Below are 7,960 nucleotides of genomic sequence, written 5' to 3'. Positions count from 1 at the left end.
TCACCTTCAGTGGAGATTTATTTATTGTTTTTTTTTTTTTTTTGACAAACAGAATCCTGTTTTATGGAATATTCAGTTCTAATCATTGAGGACAGGCTGTTAAATTCCTAGAAAATAATGCTCACCCGAGGTGGTGATGCGGCCACGAGTTGTAAAATGTAACTTTTGCAATGTGTGTTAAGAGACAGCTATTCATTTGTTACTGTGCATGTCTGGTAAAATATACTTTTTTTGTTTTGTTTGTTTGTTTGTTTGTTTGTTTGTTTTTCGAAATAAAAAAAATATTGATAGAAAATATTGATGGAAATACTATTTTACTGTGGAAGAAACATGCTGTTGCAAGTCAGAAAGACAAACTCACATGTTTGATTAATTGCATTTTTTTTTTTATATAGCTAAATTTCATAAAATTCAATTTGAGCCTGAAAAATCAGCTCTCTTCAAATGAAAAGATCTTTCTTTGGGCACTTAGTCTAAAATGTCAGTTTCTTGAGCTTCAAAATATCCAGATTAAATGAAATATGACAGAGATATAAAATATGAAAACAGTCGCCCTGATGTCTGGTGATTCTCCAGATCTCTCTTGTCCTGTTGGAGAAACAGTGTAATGTCAAATCTCCACTGCTGAATCTATCTGAAATTTGCCTGATAAATAACAAATCTTAAAAAGACATACCATCGATTTCTTTCTCAAGCAAAGGCTCTTCAGCATCAGCTGCACTTGCATTCAATGGTTCAGTAGCTTGTCCTGGAAAACCACAAGAATATCAAGTATAGTGGCAGTGCAGCACTATTCTGAGACATGATATTTCATACAGCTGAAACAATATCTTAATATTTAAATTCTAAATAATATCTGAAAAGGGCATTATGATGTATCTAATAATTGTATTAATGCTTACAGTTTGCCTACCTAATTTGTTGATAATTGGTTCTTTGAGGGAACTGTGGATCACAAAACAATCATATTCATCTTTTTCCTTCCCCTTGATCTCCACACTCTTCCTCATCTGGAAGGATCCATCATGGTTTGGTCTGATTCCTGTGGATTCGATCTCATCTTCAGGCAGAGATGTGTGATATTTCCTAATAGTCAAGATCACGTCTTTTGGGTAGAAGCCAGTGGCCATACAGGTGAGTTTCAGCTTGCTTTTGTAAATTGATTTTCTCACAAACATATGAACATCTGGAGGAGCTAAAAACACAGGTATTAGTTTATCAATCAGCTGCAGATCATCAACAAATACAAATACGCTCATTTACTCACAGCTGTTTCTGAGCTCCTCGTCTCTATATTCTCTGAATTTGTTGAGCCAGTCCACACACTCTTTCTCCAGGTATCCCTTTGGTGTATTGGTTTAGGATCGGCACATTGTCCCATTTTCTCTTGGTTGGTAGAGCTTCATCAACTGGAGCGACCCATCGAGACTCTTTATCATCAAAAGACAAGAAGTTTTCTCCATCATAGCTGAACTCATAAATGCCTTTGAGAAACTTCACTTCATCTCCCTCCTGCTCAACTTCACAACCAACTCTCCACTGAAGAACATGAAGATCTGAAATGGACACAAATCAAAATGTTTGTAGTGAGGTGGTGATAATAAAAATCATGTGCAGGTTAAACTGTATGGATGTTTCTCACCTGATTCATCGTCTCTCATGCGGCTCATCAGAATATGGACGTTCACATTAAACCACTGTTCTTTACTCTTTCTGGACTGAGTGCCTTTTTCCCAGTAATCCTCCTGCATTTTCTCTTTCATCCACTGCTGTTTGGGAATCTTTCTCTTTTCTTCACTATTGTAATAGTCGATCTGTGTGTCGTCCAGCAGACCCATAGCAGTGAATTCATAGATGCCCGGCAGATCCACAGGTTTAGACAAGGCTGTGTAAATGTAATACAGCGAGTGTCTCTCTGAAATAAAGAGAATAAAATATGCATGAAATAGCTGATCACTAATACTTATAAACACATCGGTACCAAATAGACTAAATGTATTATGATAACAAAGCCAGATATGCAATTCAGAGACATTTTAGTCAAAATCCCAAGATATCCTAACAGGATCAAATAAGATCCTACTGGAAACCTTTTCCTTGATTTCAGTCCAAGAAAAGACTCTTACAACACAGTTAATGGAATTCCACTCATTGATTTAAAAAGAGCAGAAAATCATTCAAGAAAGATCCAAAACAACAAAGTGATCAACAAAACATCCACATTTATGCTGTAGATGGAAGTTAATATATTGCAGAACTGTTTTGAAAATGATGGATAGTTCCAGAGACCTGGTCTGTATTTATAATCGCCCCATATACCCTCATTCACTATTCCTCACATCACTCTACTAATATAGTCCACTGAATGAATGAATGGAAATGAGTGAATGAATTTGGCAGACATTTGTCAAGCAGCTTATAGTGTAATAAGCAATTTTCTCTGAATCTATTTTTTGAGTACCTTGCCCAGAACTGGTTTTGTGAGACTTCCTAACATATTATGATAATGTGGAATACATATTACAACATTTAGACTTGTATAAAAATGTGTTTTATAGATACTACAATTTTGGTCACGCCTACTTGTCAGACTAGAGTTACACCTCTTCCGCTAGTCATTTAGTGTCAATCAGTTATCAGAACATAACTTGTTAAATATGGATATTTTTCTTACACAAACGCATTGCTTCACTTCACAAGGCCTTTATTAACCCCCCAGAGCCGTGTGTCGTACGTTTATGATGGATGAATGTGGATGGATGCACTTTCTTCAGCGTCATATACTTGTTGGTCCTGTTCACTACCATTATAAATCTTGGATGTGTCAGGATATTTATTTATATACATCTGATTGTGTTCATCAGAAAGAAGAAAGTCATATACACCTAGGTTGGATTGAGGGTGAGTAAAGCTTGGGCTAATTTTCATTTGAAACTGAACTAATCCTTTAATGCTATATTTACAATTAACAAGCAGCTCCTGTAAGAAGCTCTAAATGTAATGATATTTCTCCTGTGCTACACTAGAGCCTATGGAGAAACAGAAATGAGTCAAAACAGCACTGATATTTCAGGTAAAACATACTTTGTTTGGTTTTCTCCCGAGAGACAGTCGCACTGATGTCTAGTGTTTCACCACTCTTGCGTCCTGATGGAGAAAGAGAGAAATGTCAAAGTGCATCTCCAGTGCTGTGGTGTGAATCTACATGAAATTTGCATGGTTTATATTAAAGCAACAGTTCAAACATACCATCAGATTCTTTCTTGAAATTACAAAAATCAGTATTTGTGAAAATGTTGACGTCATTCACATGTGCATTATATGTTCAGTCTATAGGTGCGTAGTGTTTCTTGACATAGTGACATCGCCATCTATTGGCCTGGCATGAATAATACAGTGTTTTTAGTCGTTTTTGCAGATTTGTGTGAACGGGGATCGCTTTGACAATGTTTTTATGTGTACGTGAAAAACACAAAGGAAAAAGTGAAAGTGATGTTCAAGTAAGGTAACACAAGGTAGTGCACAAACATTTATCAGTAGTGAGTAGTGAACACACACACACACACACACACACACACACACACACACACACACACACACACACATTTGGTGTCTTGCTCAAAGGCAGCTCAGTTCTTTCCTACCAGTATTGAGAATTTAACCCACAACCTCTTCAGGTTACTTGTCTGACTTTCTAACCATTAAGCCATGACTATCCTAACATTTGTCTTGGCAGCGGTGGGACAAAAACTTTACGATTTTAATACACCGTTGTCATGTAAACATACTCTAAGTTTGCATACCTAATTTGGTGATAACTGGATCTTTGATGCTCTTGTGGTACACAAAACAATCATATTCATCTTTTTCCTCCTTCTTGATCTCCACACTCTTCCTCATCTGGAAGGATCCATCATGGTTTGGTCGGATTTCTGTGGATTCAATCTGATCTTCAGGCAGAGATGTGCGATATTTCCTAATGATCATCATCACATCTTTGGGGTAGAAGCCAGTGGCCAGACAGGTGAGTTTCAGCTTGGTTTCATCATTGGTATTCTTCTTTTCAATCACATAAACATTTGGAGGAGCTGAAAACACAGAATCAGTTCATCAATCAGTTTCATCAGCTGCAGATAATCTACAAACACACATTCACTCACAGCCGTTTCTGAGCTTCTCGTCTCCATATCCTCTGAATTTGTTGAGCCAGTCCACACACTCTTTCTCCAGGTATCCTTTGGTGTATTGGTTTAGGATCGGCACATTGTCCCATTTTCTCTTGGTTGGTAGAGCTTCATCAACTGCAGCGACCCATTGAGCCTCTCTATCATCAAAAGACAAGAAGTTTTCTCCATCATAGCCGTACTCATCAATGCCTTTTATAAACTTCACTTCATCTCCCTGCTGCTCAACTTCACAACCGTGTCTCCACTGAAGAACATGAAGATCTGAAATGGAGAAGAGTCAAAATGTTTGTTGTGTCTTAATAAAAAATCGTGTGCAGGTTAAACTGTATGGATGTTTCTCACCTGATTCATTGTGTCTCATGCGGCTCATCAGAATATGGATGTTCACATTAAACCACTGTTCTTTACTCTTTCTGGACTGAGTGCCTTTTTCCCAGTAATCCTCCTGCATTTTCTCTTTCATCCACTGCTGTTTGGGAATCTTTCTCTTTTCTTCACTATTGTAATAGTCAATCTGTGTGTCGTCCAGCAGACCCATAGCAGTGAATTCATAGATGCCCGGCAGATCCACAGGTTTAGACAAGGCCGTGTAAATGTAATACAGCGAGTGTCTCTCTGCAATCAAGAGGAATAAACTAGACATAAAAAGGCATAAAAGAACTACACTCTAAAAATGCAGTTACTTTTTTTTTTTTGGTTCTTGGAACTATAATAATCAGTTGCACTTTACAAAAGGATCCCATTAGGTAATGTTTGTTACCCAATTTTTATTGGGTTATTTTTTACAATTTTTTTTACCCAGGTGCTGGGTAGTTTTTGTATAACCCAGCTGCTGGGTCAATGCAACCCAATGTTGGGAAGTCTGTGCCAAACTGATTAAAACTGGATTAATTTGTCAACGGTCATTTTATGTTATTTTCTGAGAGAAACTTCCAGAGGGGAAATTTCCTGAATGAAAGTAAGGTTTGGATTACACTCTAAAAATGTTGGGTTAAAAACAACTTAAGATGGGTTGAAAATGGACAAACTTAGCAATTGGGTTGTTTTAATTCAGTGGTTAGGTTAAATGTTTGCCCAACCTGCTGGGTAGTTTTATTTAACTCAGCGATTGCTAAAAAAATTACTGTATTGCTTGCTTAAAATGAACCCAAACAATTATTAATTTTCTCAAAGTCTGCTGCTTCAATGTTTTTAGATCTTTTTGTCAGATGTTACTATGGTAATCTAAGTATAATTCCAAGCATTTCATAAGTGTCAAAGGCATTTATTGACAATTACATTAAAGGGTTAGTTAATTCACCTAAAAATGACCTTCGTTCATCTTTGTTCATTTCACTACAAATATTGACTCTTTGCATAAACTTAAAGGGTTAGTTCACCCAAAAATGAATGCTGCATTTATTGCTCACCCTCATGTCATTCTACACCCATAAGACCTTAGTTTATCTTCAGAACGCAAGATATTTTTGATGAAATCTGATGGCTCAGTGAGGCCTCAATTGCCAGTAATGCCACTGAACTTGTCACAACTACACCGAGACTTGAATGGTTGAGGATCCAAATGCAGTTTAATTAAGGGTAATCCACAATCAAGGTCAAGAACAGGCAAAGGGTCATAAATACACAAGAAGGCAGTCCAAAACATACAACAAGGCAGAAACACACAGGGCAGGCAGGGTAATCCAGAAAACAGGCAGAGATCAAAACCAAGGGCAAGGGAACACAGGATTAACGCTCAGTTGTGACACCAGACAATACTTCACAGGGAATGGATGAGTAAACCAGGCTTATATTGACAAACTATCAATGAAATGAGGAACAGCTGAATGCAACCATGGCTGAAAAGTCTGGGCAAAGGATGATGGGAACTGAAGTCTTTGATATTGATAATAGTTTGGGGTAGAGTGCCCTCTGGTGGCTATCAAGGGCACTCCAGCTGATAATCATGACAGATTCTCAATATCCACAAAGGTACTCAAAACATATTTAAAAATTATTGTGAGTACAGTGGTTCTACCTACTTAACATTATAAAGCAAGGAGAATACTTTTTGTGCAGCAAAATATAAATAAATAATAAATAAAATAAAAAATAACGACTTTTCAACAATATCTAGCGATGGCCGATTTCAAAACACTGCTTTGGCAGTTTGATATGTGATCCGAATCACTAATTCGTAACAAAAGATTCAGCCCAGAAGTTGATTGACAGCATGCCAGGGCGAATTGCAGAGGTCTTGAAAAAGAAGGATCAACACTGCAAACAGTGACTCTTTGCATAAACTTAATGTAATTGTCAATAAATGCCTTTGACACTTTTGAAATGCTTGGAATTATACTTCAGTATACCATAGTAACATCTGACAAAAGAATCTATGAACACTGAAGCAGCAGACTTTGTGAAAATTAATATTTATTTCATTCTCAAAACTTTTGGCCAGGACTGTATGTTGGAAATTAACATTTATTAATATGTTTAATGCATGAACATTAATTTATAAGTTTAATGAATAATTAAACAATAAACATGCATTAAATTGCTTATTAATAAATGTTCACCTTTTGATTATTATTGTTGCCTCTAGTAATTATGTGTCTGATTTTTAATTTCCAACCTATTTTAAGTTCATTTTAAGCCAGCCATATAGTAAATTTTAAAGAATAGTTGGATTAAGTAACATTGGGCAAACATTTAACCAAACCACTGGGTTAAAACAACCCTATTGCTGGGTTTGTCCATTTTCAACCTAACTTGGGTTGCTTTTAACTCAGCATTTTTTAGAGTTTACATTATTATGACTTACTAAATTGAGATAATGACTTTAAAAGTCATAATTATGAGATAAAAACTTATTATGATATGAATTATGAACGGTGGTGGAAAATTAGCCACTGCTTATAGATCAAAATTTTGGTCCAGTTATTAGTGGATTGACAAAACTGGTAAAAATACCTGTTCACTTGTATCAAAATATATTCATGTTACCATAAATTTGTAATCGTATTTCCATTCGGTCATTACAAAGACATTTTAAATTGACACATGCTCATTAGTTACTTTGACTTTGGTTCGCTGATAAACTTTTAATCATTTACCTGCTTGAATTGAAGGCAAAGTCCCATAAAGAAGAAAAACACAAAGCAGAGCGAAGATCTTCATAATAACACTCGGGCCCATGACCGAAAGTCTATTTAGATGTGTTTTTAAGCAGGAAGTGCATCGCCTGAAATCTTCAGAAACAGGCATGAACACCGCAGTGACCTGTAAGTCTGGCGGGTGAAAAAACGACCACAGTGGGGGAGGGGAAAAACACTGTCAGCTGTGAAAAAATTCACTTTTGTATGTGTGATGCACTCAAATGCCTGTCATGGGTCAAGACTTCAAAAACAAAAAATGTAAACTGCAGTTGTTTACTGAAATAAATAAGCTTGTACTGAACACCCAAGCCATGCATATAGTTGTTAATAGAAACTCATAATCTGGTCTGCTCTTTTAACATTAATTTAGTACAATTATATAATAATAATAATAATAATAGATAATAAAAAGAATCACTCTGACTATTAAAGGACTACAGGGACACCTACTGACAGCACAGAATGAGGAAGTGAGCTAGAAACACCCGAGTTTTGATAAAGTGCTATACAGTTATAGAGTACATAACATTGTGAGCACTGACAGGTGAAGTGAATAACACTGATTATCTCTTCATCACGGCACCAATATTAGGCAGCAACTGAACATTTTGTCCTCTAAAGTTGATATGTTAGAAA

General features: G+C 36.3%; 1 pseudogene; it reads right to left on the bottom strand.

The window, feature by feature from the left end:
* Positions 1-457: 457 nt before the first annotated feature.
* LOC125272313 lies at positions 458-7,424 on the bottom strand (annotated as a pseudogene).
* Positions 7,425-7,960: the final 536 nt, after the last annotated feature.

This window comes from Megalobrama amblycephala, linkage group LG7 (genome assembly GCF_018812025.1).
Source record: "Megalobrama amblycephala isolate DHTTF-2021 linkage group LG7, ASM1881202v1, whole genome shotgun sequence".
Lineage (NCBI taxonomy): Eukaryota > Metazoa > Chordata > Actinopteri > Cypriniformes > Xenocyprididae > Megalobrama > Megalobrama amblycephala.
This window is presented reverse-complemented; position numbering and strand designations above follow the sequence as displayed.